At 43.2% G+C, this 19,216-nt stretch overlaps 1 protein-coding gene and 1 long non-coding RNA gene across 12 annotated transcripts in view; one reads left to right on the top strand and one right to left on the bottom strand.

Annotated features, from left to right (window-relative positions):
- Positions 1 to 19,216, bottom strand: part of Fmnl2 (formin-like 2) — a 275,597-nt gene that overhangs the window by 181,424 nt on the left and 74,957 nt on the right. The window lies entirely within an intron of this gene.
- Positions 2,610 to 16,497, top strand: LOC134486095 (uncharacterized). Its single transcript, XR_010064792.1, has 4 exons — positions 2,610 to 7,057; positions 10,361 to 10,532; positions 12,132 to 12,245; positions 13,152 to 16,497. It is a non-coding gene; the product is annotated as an uncharacterized LOC134486095 (long non-coding RNA).

The raw sequence follows: 19,216 nt of genomic DNA, 5'->3' as shown, positions 1-19,216 counted from the left end.
AGGAGAACCCAACAAATGAACAAATACTGAGTCAGCCTCGGGGTGGGCCATGGAAAAGGTACTGACCATAGGATACCAAATCGGAGTCTGAGATAAGCACTGGGTAAACATGATAGTGGGGAGGCAAAACACGCAGGCAGGTACCTTCTTCCTTTCCCCTTTCAGGTTCCCAAATTGTATTCATCCCTAACCCTACAATTCCACAGCCCCTTGCCAAGGCAGAAGATCCTCCACAACAGACATTTAGCAAGCCCCAGCTACAAAATAATAAAAAATAAAAGCGCCCCAGGAAACCAAGTGGCAGGTACTGCCACGTCAGTATCTAGTCCTATATATCACATGCTCTTGAAATTGACCTGCAAGGTTCAGTCATTTTCTGAGGCAGAGCTCATCTAACTGCATGGCCAGATGTGCATCACACATCTGCTTAGATACCTATCAGGACCATGTAACAAATCTTAGCACTCTATAGAGCCCCCATATCTAAGCATGCTATGTGTGCAAATATTATCCTCCAGCTACAGCAGGAAACTCAACAAGCATTGAGACTCTGCTTCCTGTACAACAGTTTAACATCTCAGGAACTGAAGCGCTTGGCTTTCAGAGTAAATGGGTCAAAGAAACTGACAACCAATCAGATTCCAACTCTAGTATCTCATGGCTCACCCTCTCATTTAGTGGTCTACATTTATTAGTCTATAATGTTGCTAATTAATACACCAGACTGAGATACTGTTCAAGGCCAAGACCAGACTGAGCTATATAAACAGGCAAACAAATAAGAAAGCTGGCTCTAGGCTCGTACTTCCAAATAATCACCAAGGGACTCTTGCCTTCCTACACCTCTCTTATTACAAATGTCAGTGTAAAGGAAGTTCTACTTTGATTCCTACCATTTTATGCAGGTTGAGATTAAACCACATTATGCATGCTGACAAGATTTTGCTAGATTTCAGACATAAATAAGAACTTAAAATCTTTTGATAGTATGTTTCCTGTTTCCCCTTAAGTAACATTCTAATTGTACCTGCTTTGTTGCAGTGTGAAAAGTTAATGAACATACACAGAAGAAAATATTGTCAGCTTGCCTGTTTTCTGATAGACTCTTAGGTAAGGACACACAGCAGCTACAAGAACAAGTTCTCTAAGGGCTTGTTCTATTTTACTTTGTAACCAGTCACCTTTCTAAATCACAAGATACACATCTAGGAGGACTTCTAAAACAAACTCATCCCTCAAGAATGAGTCCTGTGGAGACACCTCAATTCCACTTTCCAAGAAAATGCAAATTTTCCTCCAAGGCTTTCCTCCAAAGAATTCCTGATGCAGGTGATCAAGCGAAGCACTCTGTACTGGGCCCTTATCAGCAGTTCTTGGTCAAGAAGCAGGACGAGATACATAATCAAGATCTGTCTCAACCCTTAAAGCTATACTCAAGAGCTGTGGCAATTCACATACACGCAAAACGCAAACACTCGGCACAATGAGATTGACTTCCCTTCAATTTATAGGACAGTAAAAATTCAGAATCTCAATTTGCTTCTCAGTAAATGAAAGATTTTTTTTCATTTGACTGTGCTTTCAATTACAAATGAATTGCTTTTGTTATTTCTTAATATTAACTTCTGGAAACATAGGTGTGGGCAATTTTTATAAGGAAGTAAAATACTAGTTTAGGAAAGAGTTTTAAAACACATTGGGGGGGCTGGAGAGATGGCTCAGCAGTTAAGAGCACTGACTGCTCTTCCAGAGAGGTCCTGAGTTCAAATCCCAGCAACCACATGGTGGCTCACAACCATCTGTAATGGGATCTGATGCCGTCTTCTGGCACATCTGAAGACAGCTACAGTGTACTCATCTATAATAAATAAATAAAATCTTTAAAATAAAAAAAAAAAAAACACACTGGGCTCTCCGTCTGGCCACTTTCAATATTTCACTCTCAGAGATGGAACTGGTATTGGTCCCTGATGCAAGGGCCACAAAATCTTAGTCCAATCATTAGCTAGAGAACATGGGGCTAAGACAGAGGACCTCTTGTGCCCCCGCCCCCATTCCTAGAGGCCAATGCATCTTCCATTGCCACTCAAATATGAACCATAGCTGGGGTCTCCGGGACACGGAAAACAACTCAGTAGGGCACCCAATATTGCAAACTAACAGGAAGCTGGCTATCAAAATCATAAACATCTCAGAAGAAAACTCTTTCCTAAAGTCATATATATATATATATATATATACATATATATATATATATATACACACACACACACACCATCCAGCAAAATTGGTCCAGCAAATCTGTCTGAGGATTAAGTATCAAGTTTCACCTTCTCCTTTAAGGACACATTAGTCCATCTGCCACTCTAACCCAGAACCACCATCACAGTCCCATGGTCATCCTCATAGTCTCTGGGGGTCCCATGAGTCTGCACTCCTTCCTATGAAGGCAAGCTAATCAAGGGCCTTCAGCTGTAGCACAACTGTCTCCGGGCGCCATTTCCTACGCACATTCTATTAAAGCCAGCGCCCACAGGCCTGCTTGTTTCCTCCGGTGCCTGTGTGGGTCTCATTTGGACATATCCTCCACTCTTTATCCCAAATTTATTTTTCTTAACATGTCACGGAATGGCATTTGGGCACTCTGCCTTCTTGCTTTTGGCTTTAAGAGAAGATAGCCCTTAAGGGCGCATTTCACTAAAAAACACCTTCCAAAGTTTCCATGCCTCTTAATTTATCATGGCCAAATTAAAAGCAAAAACATCTCTTGTTTCAAATATATTTCACAAGGGCGCTATTTTCTATTCCCACACACATTCTAACTTCTTTCACAACAAATGTGAGTGATACAGGCCAGGATAAACAGCTGAAAATTGGCTTTTTTAGTATATAAATCTAAGAAACAGCCAAAAGGCAATACTATTTAACAACAACAAAAAAAATCAACTATATAATTCACATAAGAGGCGTTTTAGGAAAATGCAAACTGGAGGTTGAAAGAGATCTCACTGCTCTTGCAACGGATCTGAGTTGAATTTCCAGTGCTAACATCAGGAGCCTCACCAACGCCTGCGAGTCCTGCTCCACGGGATCCAACGCCCCCTCCTGGTCTCTAAGGGTCCCTGCACTCAAGTGCACATACCTATGCACAAAAACATAATCAAAAATAAAAATAAATCTTTTTTAAATAAAATTCCAAATTGGATGTGGTAGCTAAGTTTAAAGTCAATCTGTGCTACACAGTAGATTCAAGATCATCCCAGGTTACCCTTGTTCAAGACAATAATCCCCCACCCTCTGAAAACAATAATAATTGATTTTACGAGGAGGAGGAGGAAGAGGAGGAGGAGGAGGGGGGGGGGGGGGAGGAGGAGGAGGAGTCTGACATATATAACAAGACCCTTTCACAAAAAAAGAAAATAAAAGAATCCAACAACTGGTCATGGCAGAGCATAGCCTATAATCCTAACACTCGGGTAGCTGATGCAGGTGGATGGTCAGGTGGAGATCGACTTGTGTGATTGGCAAGTTCCTGGCCAATACCCTGTCCCCAAAAAGGCCCAAGAGAAACGACTTTTGACTGAGTTGTTTGAATCTGGCTTTCTTTGCAAGGGTCTTTGCTATGATAGTCATTAGAGTAAGTAAGACTGTTAGCTTCAAGCAGATGAATGGACAGACTGTCTCAGGGTCGTGGACTGCATAAGTCTTTTTTCCAAAAATGCATCTCTGAATCCATAGTCTGGAGGTGCAGCGTGAGACCAAGCTCACAGAATCAACCCTGTAGTTTCTGAACTTGGGCATCTTTTTCACTTCAGAAGAATGTGCTACCTACCCTAAATCTACCAGTGCTTGCTGGCTAATTCTCTCCTCCTCACACTATTAAATCATCTCTTTTTGATCTTCACAGCATCTGACAAAAATAAGCATGGCTGAGGGAAAATATGCTCCAAGAGGTTTAAAACTTGCTCCATATCATACACACAATGGCGACAAAATTCCTAGCTCCCAAGGACACACATAAACCCAGGTGTGTGTTTGCTCCTAAATTCAGGCCTTTTGCACCCAGGTATGATATTAAGACTATGTCTCACTACCAGAAACAGCAGGAGAAAAGATGAACATAACCACTGCAATGTGTCATGTCCTCCGATAACATATACTAGGGTAGATTTAGGGGATCCTCAAGGCACCCACCCATAAGACAGGAATATCTATTTTGAGTTGTCGCATGAGCAAGATGTTTAATAGGCTGGTGAAATTATGAAATGTGTTAATTCTCAGTTTTTATATAAAAAATTGCGATGAGGTAAGGAAGCGGGAAAAGGTTGAAATGCTGAGTGAAACATCTTCAGTCAAAGACATGAGGGGAAAAAAAATCGATCTTCTGGTAAATGAGGTGATGTTGGTACGTCCACACCCTGCATGCCTATTCCTGAGTGAAAGAAAGCTCTGTGGTCCCCTCCTCACAGCTCTGCACTCTGGCGTATTCCCAGAAGACAAAAACAGGGTTCCTCCAGCTCCTATAAAGTCTCATGCAATAAGTCGCCAGGCCTCCACAGCAACTTGGTATTCATTACTAAGTTTAAGATACTCTTCTGGGGCTGGAGAGATGGCTCAGAGGTTAAGAGCACTGTCTGCTCATCCATAGGTCACGAGTTCAATTCCCAGCAACCACATGGTCTCACAACCATCTGTAATGAGATCTGGTGCCCTCTTCTGGCCTGCAGATATCCATGCAGGTGCAACGCTGTATACATAATAAATAAATCTTTAAAAAATAAAAATAAAAAAGATCCTCTTCTATCTCAGCCCTAATGACCCAACTCACTACTGTGGCAGTAGTTTGAATTAGATGTGGCCTTGTTGGAGGACATGTGTTACTGTGGGGACAGGGTTCAACATCTCCTAGGCTAAAGCTCTAACCAGGGTGGAATCAAGTCTCCTCCTGACTGTCTGCAGAAGTAGACAGTCTCTCTTCTGCTGCTTGCTGATCAAGACGTAGAACTCTTGGCTCCTCCAGCACCATGTCTGCCATGCCTCCCACCATGATGACAATGGACTGAACCTCTGAAACTGTAAGCCAGCCCCAATTCAATGTTTTTCATTACAATAGTTGCCATGGTCATGGTGTCCCTTCACGGCAATGAAACCGTAACTAAGATACCATCTCTCTCATTCCTACCTTGACCCCAATAAAAAACACTAAAATCTCCCATTTCAGCCTGAAGCTCTAGGAGGCCCTTCATTTCTTTTTCTCTCTTACTGACACAGAATGCGCCATCATTTCATTGGGATTTTTAGCCAATGTTATCTGGCCTCACTTGGTTCTGCCCAAATACAGTATGCATTGAGTATACTGGAAATATACTGAGTATATTGGAAATCACTTCTTCAATAATAATACTCGGGTTTTATGTCATGTACAGTGACAGGTCCTAAGCACAAGTGATAGAACAGAAAGTGGCACCAAACTGTAGTAGGAGGAATGCATCTGTATTTTTATTATTATAGGTGTATGCAGAGCCTAGATTCCCAAAGCTTGTTATGTGGTCTATGCTATTGTCTTTAAAGAAGAGTATAAGAAAGAATGAGGGTATATATATGTACACACAGACACCGGGTAAAGAAATCTAATTCACACGACCCCAATGCCTCACAGAGGCATTACATCCATATATTATAAGGACACCTTCTAGGATGTAGTGCTTGTCTACTTAAGATGCTGACGAATGTCCCAAAGCACCCTGTCCTTAAGCACACCCTCAGGGGCTGCAGACCTGTAGGGCAGCTCTATGCATGTGTCTGTGAGTGCGATAAACAAGCCTTCAGGTGCTCAGGGGGCGGGCCTAGGGATTAGAATCAAATTAATGCTAAGCCTGCAGCTGGGCTGACCAAAGAATTCCCACCCAAGTCCAGGCCTAGAATCCTAAATAAGAAGCTTATTCCTACCCAAAACGGCATAAATAATTAAAGTGGCTCAGACTGCCTGCCTGCCCTGATGGGTAGTAACAAACCTCACCCCCCAAAGCCAACTCCAAGTCGTCTGGGGCAGGTAGGAGGTAGCCCAGTTAATAAGCACTCTATTGTTCTGCCTGGGGTCTTCAGGCTAGAGGTATAGATGCTGAAGGTACATCGAGCCCCAGTCAGCATAGCACTACCTAAATGTTTCAGAAAAAAGGTAAAATCGTAGGCCAGCCAGGATCCGGATTATGGCAAAGCCAAGGAAGTACTAGAATTTCTATTACCAGATGAAATCCATGGAATCAAATGTCTAATTCTCATAATATAACAGGTTTGGTTCAAAAAAAGGATTAAAAATCTCAAATTCTGATTTGGCTGCCACCAGAAACAGGAGCCCCGCAAGCATGCACTGTTCAAAGGGCCACCAGATCATACACACTCCTAGTGCCTCCGTCCACCCACGCCCACTGACATTTGCACATCAGAGACTTGCCTGATCTCCTGTGGAAATTCACTGGCCTTTTCCTGCTTTCTGGCTACAGAATGCAGACTGTAGGAAGCTTGGGCATCTCTTCTCTGTTGTTCTAGGTCAGGATGGATTTTTTGGATTTTTGGTCTTTGGTGGGTTTTTGTTTGTTTGTTTTGGGTTTTTTTTTTGTTTGTTTGTTTGTTTTTAATGGCTTCCGTGGTAATTAGTCACCTTCCAACTGCTTGAATGGGCTCTAAAAAGCTGAAAGGCATAATTTCAATCAAGTTTCCTGCAACTCAGCTTGTCCCTAGTCAGCCAGTGCCCCCTCATAAATGTCCTTCTGTTTCTAATCAAAATGGGCTTTCTCCTTATGTGACATTCATAAGACCCATTTCCTCTATCATGTTAGGGAGAACACATTGCTGATCTCGCCTTGGAGATCTTTCAAAACTAACGGGAAGTAGGGTGGGACAAAAATTTTCTCCAGACTACATCAGACTAATTCTCTCACATCGATGTCTACAATGATACTTCGTAAGAAGAGAGAGAGGCGGCTGTTGGGGGAGGACTAGAAGCCAACAACGGAGAATAAGACACCGACTCTACCTATCACCCTGAGTACAGCAGGTGAGCAACCCAAGTTGTCTTCAAGGACCCCTCAGGCTGTTACCATCTCCACCGTTTGTCTTCTCTTTCTCAGCCAGGCTCAGACTAGAAACATTTGTCTCCACCGTTTGTCTCCGACTTCGGTTTCTTCAGAATGAAGCCATAAGAGCTGGCTTAGCTGATAGGATGAAATGAGGCTTCGTTTTCTCAAACTTAGCTTGGTGGTAAGAAGAGAAGGGCACAGTGGGTTTATTCTCTACCCTCCAGAAGAAGCGTTACATCTCTTTCTCCAACCACCTTCAAGTATTCACCCTGTAAGTGAATATGACATCTTCTATAAAATGACTTGCCACCAACAAGGATATGTCATTTCCTTATTGGTATTGATATCCAGACACAGGCGAGAAGCACAGAAAGGCATGAATTACACAGCAGATGGTAAAGAGACCACACTATTCCTGTGGGTTTTTTCCCTGATCCTCTGTCTAATGGCATACTCCCTTTGTTCCAATACCCTGTCCTTGGGTACAGACATTTAAAAATGAGTTCACGTGATAGAGGACTGAGTGGCTGGCTATTTGTTGAATACCTATTAATAATGCCCAAGAGCAGGAAATAATAGTAATTTTTAAATTACAAGACAGACCGTGAAAGCATGCATAGGATCTTTTCATCAGGCCTCATATTATGCTAGCAGGTCTGATGAGAGAAGATCTGCCCTTGCACACAGCACAGCAGAGGCATAACTCAAAGCTGCCTGACTGTGAGGTCCATGCCCTTGTCTGCTCAGCCACTTGAAAACTAAAGGCCAGATCTAAGTGGAGGGATCCCATCAATTCTGCTGTATTATCATATGCTGTCCAACTCTAACACTACTGTGGAACACAGCCAGTGTCACAACGCTCGTCTTTAAAATTTGTTACAGTCCTAAGGAAATCTGCACTCTAACTGGAAGCCCTCTTCGATATTTAATCCTCAGAAGGAACGGCCACAAAGTTAAATTTACTCATAACATATGACAAAAGGTCCACGAGCAATGGCCGGGAAGTTTATCCTCAAAAGAAACTTGCCTTCCTCTGGGCTAAAGGTCATACAAGGTACAAATTTAGAGCTTTGGACACAGCCATCTGCTGAAGCATCTGGAGACAAAGGGAGGAGACAGGAAAGGAACAAGAGGCAGCCAAACTCCTTAGCACTCGTTCTCTCTCTCTCTCTCTCTCTCTCTCTCTCTCTCTCTCTCTCTCTCTCTGTGTGTGTGTGTGTGTGTGTGTGTGTGTGTGTGTGTTCTGGTGCATCTCTAAGGCAATGCTGTAGAATGGTAGAATGGGATGGGTGTGTCTGATCTCAAGAAAGCTGCCATAATTCTCACAATGCTTCCACTCCACTTTCAAATATTGCAAAATCAGAATGATTACATCATGATGTCAGGCTTTAACATGCTCAGTGAACGCAAGCAGTATGACAGTAAACTGGAAATGAAAACTGAGTCATCTGAGATTTCAGAAAGTCCCAATTCACGAGGAGAGAACACTTTCATTCTGTGGGATCCCTTTTCCTTTTACACAGACGCTAGACAAATGCCAGTTAACAAGGTAGAAACCACAGTCCATGAAATATCATGCGCCTATCAACACACAGATAACAGAGAAGGAAAGAGAACCACTCTTCAAAATTACTCAGGACCCTCATATTTAATCCTTAGTTTCATGTAATAATAAATAATACAAAATTAGAACCCTTGACTCAAAAAAGAAAAAGAAAGAAAGAAAATGCTGTCTGTATTCGATGTTTAAATGACTGAGGTTCAATATTAAGGAATTAAAGTTCATCTGCTATAGCAGCTAGGACAAAGCACATGTATCGCATAAGATGGTCCAAAAAATATTCATCGTTCCCCACCAGCCAAAGCTAAGTCTCTTGGGTCACCTGTGTGCACAGGGCAGGTTGGTAGACAAAACACAGTTTCCATTTTGGGTTAGGTTGGTAAGGGCTCCTAGAGTAACTCTACAGTGCGTACCTATCTTCTCAGACAAAAGCCCACAACAGCCCACAAGGGCAGGGATATATATCTGTCACTTCCTTCAGGAAGCCACCAAGATTTGACATCGTAGCTCTAAGTTCATGAGGAACCTCACACAATGATGGCCTACGAAGTAAGGGTTATTTTCCCCATTTCTGGAGGAAACCAGCAGAAACTTAACATTCAAGGAGAATGATTTAAGGCAGCAGTTCCGAAAGGCAAGTTCTTTTTCCTTCGTGTAACAAAGAAAATAAAAATAGACTTTAAAATGACTGTTATTTCCCCTAGTCCTAGAAACAGCAAGCTGAGCGTGTGTGGAGATGTCGGAGAGCCAAGCTCAGGCTCTCTACCCAGTGAGCCATCTCCTTTCCCAGAATACAGCTTTTGAATCACAGGGACAAGAAACACACATGACACAAGAAGAAACTAAATGTTTCAGAAAAGAGAAGCCAACTATTGCTGGACCTTAACAAGCAGTTAGGAGATCCTCTAAACTTCTAATTAAACTACACTATGTTATGACAGCTGCCCCTTTGTTTCCATAGTAAATTTATACATAACTAATTATAAATTGTGACCTACTTGGTCTGTTCTCCACTACCACAACTAGTTCACCATCACCTTCCCCAACACAGCCTACACACAGCCATCTCAAAAAGCATTTTTGGAGTGACTTTTATCCATCCATGTTCTAGCTTGCTTTCTGTGATGTGATAAACGCCATGGCCAAAAGCAACTTGGGGAGGAGAAGGGCTTTCTTTATACCTTACAGGTTTCAGTCCATTATTGAGAGGCGAGGGCAGGAGCTAGAGCCAAGAGATAGAAGAAAAACCAATAGAAGACTGTGCTCCTTCCCAGGTTCGAATCCAGGTACATTTCTTATACACTCTAGACCCACTTGTCTAGAGACAGTGCTGCCCACAGGGAGCTGAGCCCCCCTGCAGCAAGTAGCAATCAAGAAAATGTCCCCACAGACACGCCCACAGGCCAATCTAATGGCGGCAATGCCTCAGCTGACCGTCCCTCTTCCCAGAAGTGTCAAGCTGACAGTCAGTGTTACAGACAGACAATAGCTTCCTAATTTGACCTAATGCAAAGTTGGGTTGGAAGAGGAGAGGCATGAATATTCTCATGGACTGCATTATAAATCACTATTGCTTCTTCAAGGGGAAATGAAACAATATCCAGGATCCTTTTGAGAAAAGGACAAAAAAAGAAACACTTTCCCTTATATATCCCTATGTCAAAAGGGTAACATACATGAAGCAATGCATTGGGTATGATCTCATTTTGTCTTCTTTCAGAAGCAGCGTCTGCTCTGGAAATAGGACTACAATCTATGACAAGGAAGTGGAGGCGATTACACAAACTGTAACCCAAGCATCATCCACACATGCGATGCCAGGAACCCTGCACAGAAAATTCTGGAAATTTCCAAACAAAACAAGACAAAAAAACCAAAACTTCTTTCAAGAGGTACTTCAGTAACTCGGGGGAAAGAAACTGGTTTCCTTTTGAAGCACTTTCATATCACATGTTCTCTTGAAACTTGGAAACATTGTCTCCAATTTAAGATACTTTGTTGTTTTTTAAGAAAAGAATTATAGAAAGAAAAACTTTTTAGAAGTAACTTTTCTCCACCTTCATACATCTGGCCCCTAGTTCTCCACAGAGTGTTTTAAGAAGGAGAGCGCCTAGAGCGCTGGTTCTCTTTGTGTTTGTTTGGGGACTGGTGTGAATCCTTTCTAGTTCCCAAGCTCTCTGCCAAAGCAGGCGAAATAAAGCAGGTGGATACCATCCTTGCCTAGCACAGCTAAGACGAGGACTGCAATGCAAACGCCAGGCTTGCTACTACTAAGGACCTGGACCGGCAGAGACTGGAAGGAAAGCCGGAGGCATGCCTGTGTGCTTCGTGTTTTATTTCCTCGGGTGGATCAATTGTGCTTAAATTCCTTCTAGATTTCTTTTCTGTATTAAAAATAATTGTGTGTGTGTGTGTGTGTGTGTGTGTGTGTGTGTGTGTGTGTGTGTGCGCGCGCGCGCATGCGCGCGCGCGTGAAAGTAATGTATGTTCCCTGTCTTCAGACACACCAGAAGAAGGCACTGGATCCCATTACAGATGGTTGTGAGCCAACATGTGGTTGCTGGGAATTGAACTCAGGACCTCTGAAAAAGAGTAGTCAGTGCTCTTAACCGCTGAGCCATCTCTCCAGCCCTCCTTCTAGGTTTCTTTATGGTAGCTCAATTTAAAAAATCAGGAATTAGATAAGAAAAACTTTTCTAAAACTATCCATTTTGCAATAATAAAATGCATTTTTGCTCCTTTAGGCCTCTTTGTGTTTATGAAGAAAGAGTACACCCTGATTTCAGCTGCCAGTCAGAATCTGGTCCTTACTAATTAAACCAGAAACACTGTTTTCACTCTGATCAAAAGAAAGTGCTTTAGATCAAAGCCCAGTGTTTAGTCTTTCTGTGACTTGACAAAGATAAATTTAAAATCATACACAAAAACAACCTTTGAACATCAAGAGTTAAGGGTCACATGGCTTTTCTGCCTTGGAGCTAAACTCTAATGGAGGGTAGAATAAAGTCAGCAATACACTGAGGGCTAAGGCAGATACAGTCCGGGGCACATGGATTTATGTCTCCTTTACTGCCTACCAGTTTATGATATTATTAAGGGCTTAAAGTACTTCAAAATACACATGAGGGAATGGCACCTGTGTGTGTGCTCCCAACACTCCAGAGACAAAATCAGGTCAAGGTCATTCTTAGTAAAATGATGAGTTCAAGGCCAACCTTCTGAGCTACAGGAGACCCTGTCTCAAAAGGGAGAAGAATATATGTGACCATACCGGGAAGATTAACAGGCTAATTCCTACCACCAACAACTTTGTTGAAAAGCAGTTCCGCCATAGAGAATTTTACTAGTAAGGAAGGGAGGGAGGGAGAAGGCCAACGACTTACAGCTCTAGGATCATTATAGCCAAAAGAAGGCTTAGTTCTCTTCCTCACCCTCTCTCCCCATCTCCACCTGCTCAGAATCACAGCACTGAAATATTTTTTTCTTCACAGTAATGGAAGAGATGAAAAACACCTTGATAATCCCCTAAAGTATATATAAGCTCCTACCATAAATCTGCCAGATTGTACAGCCAATGCTGACAGAGACTGCACTCAACTTGAGAGGTAAGAGACGCCTCCAAGAGCAGGGCTGAGAGGCAGTGTGTTATACCAGAGACTCTGGGTGAGGATTCTCTTGGCAAGCATCAAGAACCATAGACTGGAAACACAAAAGGGCTCAATGGTGTTGCACCTTCATTAGTTCAACCTAAGAAGAGTGTTCACCTTGTCCTAGTGTTACTGACACCATATAACTAAAACTCCAAGGAGGGGGGGAAGGGGTTGAAAGAAAATGGCCCCCACTGGCTCATGTTTGAATACTTGGTTCCCAGTTGGTAGAACTGTCTGGGGAAGATTGGGAGTTGTAGCCTTGTTATAAGGGTTGTCACTGCAGGTGGGCTTTGAGGTTTCGAAAGACTCGATGACATTCCAAATGTATGTTGTGCCTCTTGCTTGCTGTTGAGGTGTGAGCTCTCACCTGCTCCTCCCACCAAGCCTTTGCTCTGCCATTGTGGACTCTAACCTGTTGAGATGTTGAAACGTAAGCACAACTCGACACTTTCTTTTATAAATTGCTTTGGTCATGCCATCTTATCACAGCAATAGAAACCCTAATGAAGACAAGAAGATCACAGTAAAAACTCCATTTATAAACAGGCCAGCTGAGCTACAACTGGTTCAGGTCTACTAAAATATATATATCATATAACCAGTCTGTTGTGTTATTATAAAGCCGCTCTATCAGCTTTTGATATAGCAGTTTAGAGAGAGAATGTGTGTCTAGAAGTTAGAGTCTGCGTTTTTTAATCTAGAGGGGGAAGCAAAAAGAAAGAGATCAAACTGTACATATTAACAGTATTCTTTTTTTCCCAGATGATATTGCTGACAATTATTAGAAAGAACGTTATATAGTAAATAGCACACTTCTCCAGCTGCCATTCACAGAAACTTAACAAAAATTTTCTGCTGCAGGCATTCAGATAAGAACCCTTGTCTGACCTCATGTGATCCAGAAGCTCACAACAGAGGACAACCACCAGACTTCCCAGCAGGCCAAGTGACCATCAGTGCCTCTGTGATCCCAGCACTGAACGCGCACAACTTCTGACTTAGCAAGGCCTGTACCTGCTGCTTTACACATAAGTCAAGTCCCCTTGGTGGATCTTCAGGAGGAAAAGGCACAGAAACTTAAGTTAGAAAACCAAACTCCATCTGACCCTTCCAGAAAGTTGATTTAGCCACTCAGGTTTCAATGCCTAAAAGGATAAAATGAGCAGGTGGGTTCTGAAGGCTCCCTCAAGTTCCTTTCAGCCCCACCAGCCTCTCCTAATTTACAACTAGATAAAGAAAAGCGGCAGCCAAAAGGTAGAAGGCGAATAAAACTTCTAAACTGGGCGACCTCTCGTCAGCTCTGCTGTTTGCTGAAGATTTTCCATGGTATCTGAAATGTGACACCACACCCTGTGGAAGACAGAAAGGAATGTCTGGATTCTCGATCTCCACAAATTTCTGAAGATAGCTTATAAATACCCATGCATGTGTGTGTGGCCTTGTGCATGAACTGGTTAAGTCAGGACAAGGCCGTAAGAGACTAGTGGGTGTCACAAGTGAAAGGGGAAATGGTCGAAGAGCTGGAACCAGTGTGTAAACTTTAGCAGGAAGAAACATTTACAGACTCACCAAGAATCAGAACGCATGGCTAGTGCTTTATAGTAACACCCAGTTTAAATGTCACAGTGTAGGAGGTGGCTATCATTGCTGCAGGAGTAAGACCACCACAGTCACATGACAGATGCTGTCCACAACACAAGCAATGTCTACCCTGAGGAGAGAGGGGTTGAGCTTGTCTACGTGGTGGCTTTTTATACTACTAAAACTGCCTATGTGAAAACAAGAAAATCCTCCAGTTAGGCATCTGGACCCTAAGTCTCAAGAGCTTCCCTGTCCCATCATTCCTTTGACAGAGCTGTCCTTCCAAGCCAGTACAGCTCCACAGAAGCAAGCCACACAACCTGCACCTAAACCATACCAAGCTTATATACTCAGATAAAGAAACTCAGAGAGATTAGAAATGCCCGACTCCAAAGCCACACGGCCACTTGGATTTATACCAGAGCATGGTCCCTTGAGGGGTATTGTTGCTCCAGTAACAAGTAGTACCTCTCCACCCGGTCAGGTCATTGGCAATGTTTCCAAAGCTCTACCACTGAAGTACAACTGGGCTGGACATACGGGCCCAGGCACACACACATCCCAGGGGCCATAGGCTTGCCTAGAAATTCCTTAGGAATAAAAGCTTCCCTGACTTGTCAGGAATCCTCAGCCACCAGCATCCTATACAGGCTACTATTGACTTTATAAACTAATGATGCAGAATCTTAATGTCTAAATTTTAGTTTGATGAGCGTGTGATCCCAAACCAATCCACACTGTAGCACAAGAAAAATGACTATGGGATTTCGAGCTCAGCATATTTCTAATCTCTCATGCAGTCCTGCAGTTGAGACCCTGGTCCCACAAAACCCTCTCTCCCTTGGGACCAAAGGGCTGTCAAAAGCTAAGAGGCCCCGAAATGGATGGAAATCTGCCTGAAGCAATGATTTCCTTTCTGATGACAAACAGACCAGACCCACCAGACTAAAAAAGTAGAAAGCCCAAAGAGTAAAAGTGACAAATTAATTAATTAATAAACATATTGCAAAGACAGACAGCTCAAGGGCCAAGAGTTCACGTTTTCCCATCCCAGAATGTACTGACAACTATTCACTAAATGGAATTGCAGTTCTTCCAAAACCTTTTTGAAAGCCAAAGGACAGAGAAATATTAAACAAGCTCATGTGTTAAGTTTTCTCTCTGAAGCCAACCAGGAACCATCAACAAAAAGAGTCCCACCTTCCAAATTCCCATTTCCAGGGAGAGCTGGTTTTGATCTGCAGTCGGTCACTGCACCACCTTTACAAGCCTGCCCTAAATGCCAGCACCCAGGGAGGGAGATGCAAAGACCTCCTGAACAGAGAACCTGTACAGGCTTCAGAGCGGGCAAGGTCAGTGGTCACGCAGGGAAACGGGATACTGTAACCATTTGCAAGAGAAGAGGACTGAGGTGGGGTAAGGATCTCCCAGATCATTCCCAAGTGTCTAGGGCCTTAAAAAACATTGTGACCACAACATAGACCACACCTTCAACAACATACACCCTAAGGTAAGAACCCGCTAGCATGACATTTTATGTTCACTACAGAAACTAAAGTTCACTGAAACTTGTCTCATGCCCTAACATAGGCTAACACAGAAACATTAACACAGAAGGAAAAAGCTGAATTATGGGACCAATCTCAGGTAAATGACAAAGGCTGTGTAGACCCATAGGATAGATTAACTGAACCATTGATCAGGGCTCTCAGGGCCCACACTTCTTGAATCAGATTGGCTCATTCTGGGGTTGGGGATTTAGCTCAGTGGTAGAGCGCTTGCCTAGCAAGCGCAAGGCCCTGGGTTCGGTCCCCAGCTCCAAAAAAAGGGGGAAAAAAAGAGTGTGTGCCAGATTGGCTCATTCTTTCCCCCTCTGATGTCTGACATTTCCCCACTCACTTTTGTCTCACTGAAGGCCTTAGCATATTAAGAAATGCGTGTTTTCATCCCTTACCTGCCATCACTAGTGTGTGGCAGGAGCCAGGCCGGCTACTCTGCCCATCTTTTTGTTTCCTCATTTGTAAAATACCCACAAGAAATAAAGAGAACCCAAACGGGGTGCTGCTCTGTATAAGAGGACTGGGGACCTAACCCTCATGTCTCAGGCCCTGGGTTGTAGCCAGTAAGATGGGGTTGTGCAAAGTGAGAATACGAACCTACCGGTTTCAGAGGGTACTTGAGTTCATGAATTAAATGAATTGATTTTCATAAAATAGTTTAAAGGGTGCCCTGACATTAGGTGAGTAATGTCACCTTTGATTAAAATAAAAGTTAAGTTTTTAAATGATTTCTTCCTCCAGCAATAAATCACAGGGCACCGTCAAAGTCAAGTTTAAAAATGAGAGCCAAGCCTAGGGATGCACGCGTGTAATTTCAGCACTCGGGAGGTAAAGGTGGGAGGACTGGGAGGACGCCAGGGCTAAATATTGAAAATTCGAGGCCAGCCTGGGTAGATGATATCCCTTTGCAAAAAGGAGTGAATGCAGCTGTTGCAAAGTTTCTCTGGGGCAAATGAAAATATTCTAAAATTAGACTGTGGTGGCAATGACACAAGTCTATAAATCTGTTACACTTTAAAATGAGTTTTATGGCAAAGTATACTTCAATAAAGTAGTTCTTAAGACAACCCATCGAGTAGGTGGCTTTTACACATAAATAAGACCCCACAGTACACCTTCTTTCATAATAATAGAAACCAACACTCACATCTAATTGGGATTAGAATCCACAGTGTCCCACCTATTACTGGGGTGGGAGGGGTATCTTCAGGCAATAGCGTGGTTGTGATAGCCACGAGTGTGGAACATTCATGATCTCTTCCCACTGGGCACCCAGACTTAGGCAAGCAGCAATGTGGGGGGCGGGGGGAAAGGAGTCCCAAAGTAGCTCACAGCTTCTGGGAAGGATGTTTTATTCAACCTCAAGACAATGCAAGAACTTGATAGCTAGGGAAGCACGCCTCAGTAAGAATGTACTCTCCCTAAATTTCTTAAGCGTCTTCTCAAGAAACCATGAGCAATGCCGCATGACCCCGCATCAAGGGCTCAGACCATGTAAGACTAACAACAGTGATTTCCAATCCGGCCCCTACAGCCTATGACACCTCCTTTTCAACTCTCCAAAACCTATTTCCACCTCCATAAAACTACCTGTTTTCTAAGTGTTCCTAGGTGGCCTCCCAGCTCAGGTGCTGTAAGAGCAATTACTCTCTGCTGTAATTATCACATCCATACACCCGCCCACGCTAAGGGATTAGCCTGCAGAACAGCGAGGCCACCAATGCTCTTTACTAATTTCTGTTTACAGCATTTCTGCGACAGCAATTCCTGGTAATACTTCTCTACTCCCCACATTTTGCCCAGTATAAAAAGGAAATTAGCACCACAGCAGTAGCCACAGTTCAGTAATAGGAAGACATGCTGATGCCAGAATCCTACCACGCCACATTCATCCAAGTTCCGAGGCGATGTTAGTGTTCTCAGAAGTATTTGAAGTAAGCCACTTGAAGAATTTGGGAAGTTTGAATGTACCCACTACCTACCATTAGCCATACTGGTACACTGCACAGAGTTTACAGCCACCGAGAGCCCCAGCCTTTGAGGGCCTATGGACATTCTTACATCACGGAATTATAGCTTAGTTTCCCGAGGCACGTGTGCACTGATCTCAGTGACCTCACATTTTGTCTGCAGGTTAGTAACTGTCCAAAAACAATCATGATGCCATGGGGCTCATGTTCCATCTCCACTCCCAACACCGTTCCAGAAGAAGGAAGATAATTGGGGGTTGGCCAAGTACTTGAAAAGACCGCTGGAGAGTGAGGCAAATCACTGCAGGGTCCCAGAGAAACCCACAGTTTCGTTAAAAATCTGAAGTAATTCAACTGACTTCCTAGGCAGACACTTATGAAAACTAGCCATGAGTTCACAAGGTTCCTAAGTAACGCTAAAAGAAGGGGGTGGGGTGGGGGTGGGAGATAGGTCAGAGGTTAAGAGCATTGTCTGTTCTTCCGGAGAACCCAAGTTTGATTCCCCGCACCTGCATTACTCACAACTGTTAAACTCCAGTTCTAGGATATCAGATGCCTTCCTCTGGCCTCTGTGGGTAGCAGACACATGTGTGGTACAGAGATATACATGCAGAAAATCACTTCTATACATAAAAAAATTTTTTTTTGGTTCTTTTTTTTCGGAGCTGGGGACCGAACCCAGGGCGTTGCGCTTCCTAGGTAAGCGCTCTACCACTGAGCTAAATCCCCAGCCCCAAAATATTTTTTTAAAAAGAGGAAATGGGTTAAAGAAAATGAAACAAAAAGTTATCAACTCTAATCTTATCAGTTCCACCATTACACCTTCTAAATGCAATGCTTACATTATTATATACTTCTAAAAGTTCTACACACATAATGAATCTTACAGGAAGATTAAGTAACCAACACTAGACATCTCTGGGTCATAACAGGAAAATGGATTCTAGAACCCACATTGCCTTATTTAGTTTTGGGCTCGGCCTTTAAAACTCATGTTCACAGGGGAAGCCAATCGCATGCCTTCCAGCAGCTCAGTTTCTATGCTATTTGCAGTGATGCTTGCCCGTGATCCTATCACTTCGGAGTTGGAAGGAGGAGGATCAGGAGGAGCTCAAGGTCATCCTCAGCTACACATCACATTGAAGACCAGCCTGGACTACAGGACAAAGAAAAGGAGGGAGGGGTAGGAAAGGAGAGGAGGAAGGAGGAGGGGAAGAGAGAGGGTTAATTTCCAAATATGTAGGTAGGTATTGTCATCAATTCTACCACCATGGACAAAGCCCCCAGGGCCCATTTTATTTATTCTTCTCTTTGTTCTAGTCTGCAAATCTCCATACAATCAACCAAGCAGGATGAGCTGGAGGCTCAGAGCTTGTCTGTCTGCCAATCAGGGTTCAGATGTGTTTGGTCAGCTCTATCTCAGACCTTTATGAGCTCAAACCAACACCCACATGACCATACTAAAGGGAGCACGCTTCAGCTCTGCCGTGTAAGGCCAGCATCTGTTCGTGGATGTCTGGGGTTCAAACCTATTCAGGAGAAAAAGGACATTCTTTTTCCCTTACTTGCATTTTAAGTAACACTTGGCTTTTGTAACTCACTTTTTACAAATAATTCACTTTGCTCCTGGGCATTCTATGTATTCTGAAAAATTCTCCTTACAATCAAACTTGTCTTTTCAGGAAGCATTCTTAAGGCCAATGAGATGTTTTAGCACTTGCCACCAAGCCTGATAACCTGGCCTTGGTCCCTAGGATCCTCCTGAAGGATGTTTCCACCCTTCACAAGCCTGCTGCGGCCCATATTGAACATGAGA

The sequence above is a fragment of the Rattus norvegicus genome, chromosome 3 (genome assembly GCF_036323735.1).
Source record: "Rattus norvegicus strain BN/NHsdMcwi chromosome 3, GRCr8, whole genome shotgun sequence".
NCBI lineage: Eukaryota > Metazoa > Chordata > Mammalia > Rodentia > Muridae > Rattus > Rattus norvegicus.
The sequence above is the reverse complement of the archived record's forward strand: the minus strand, read 5'-3'. Positions and strand labels throughout refer to the sequence as shown.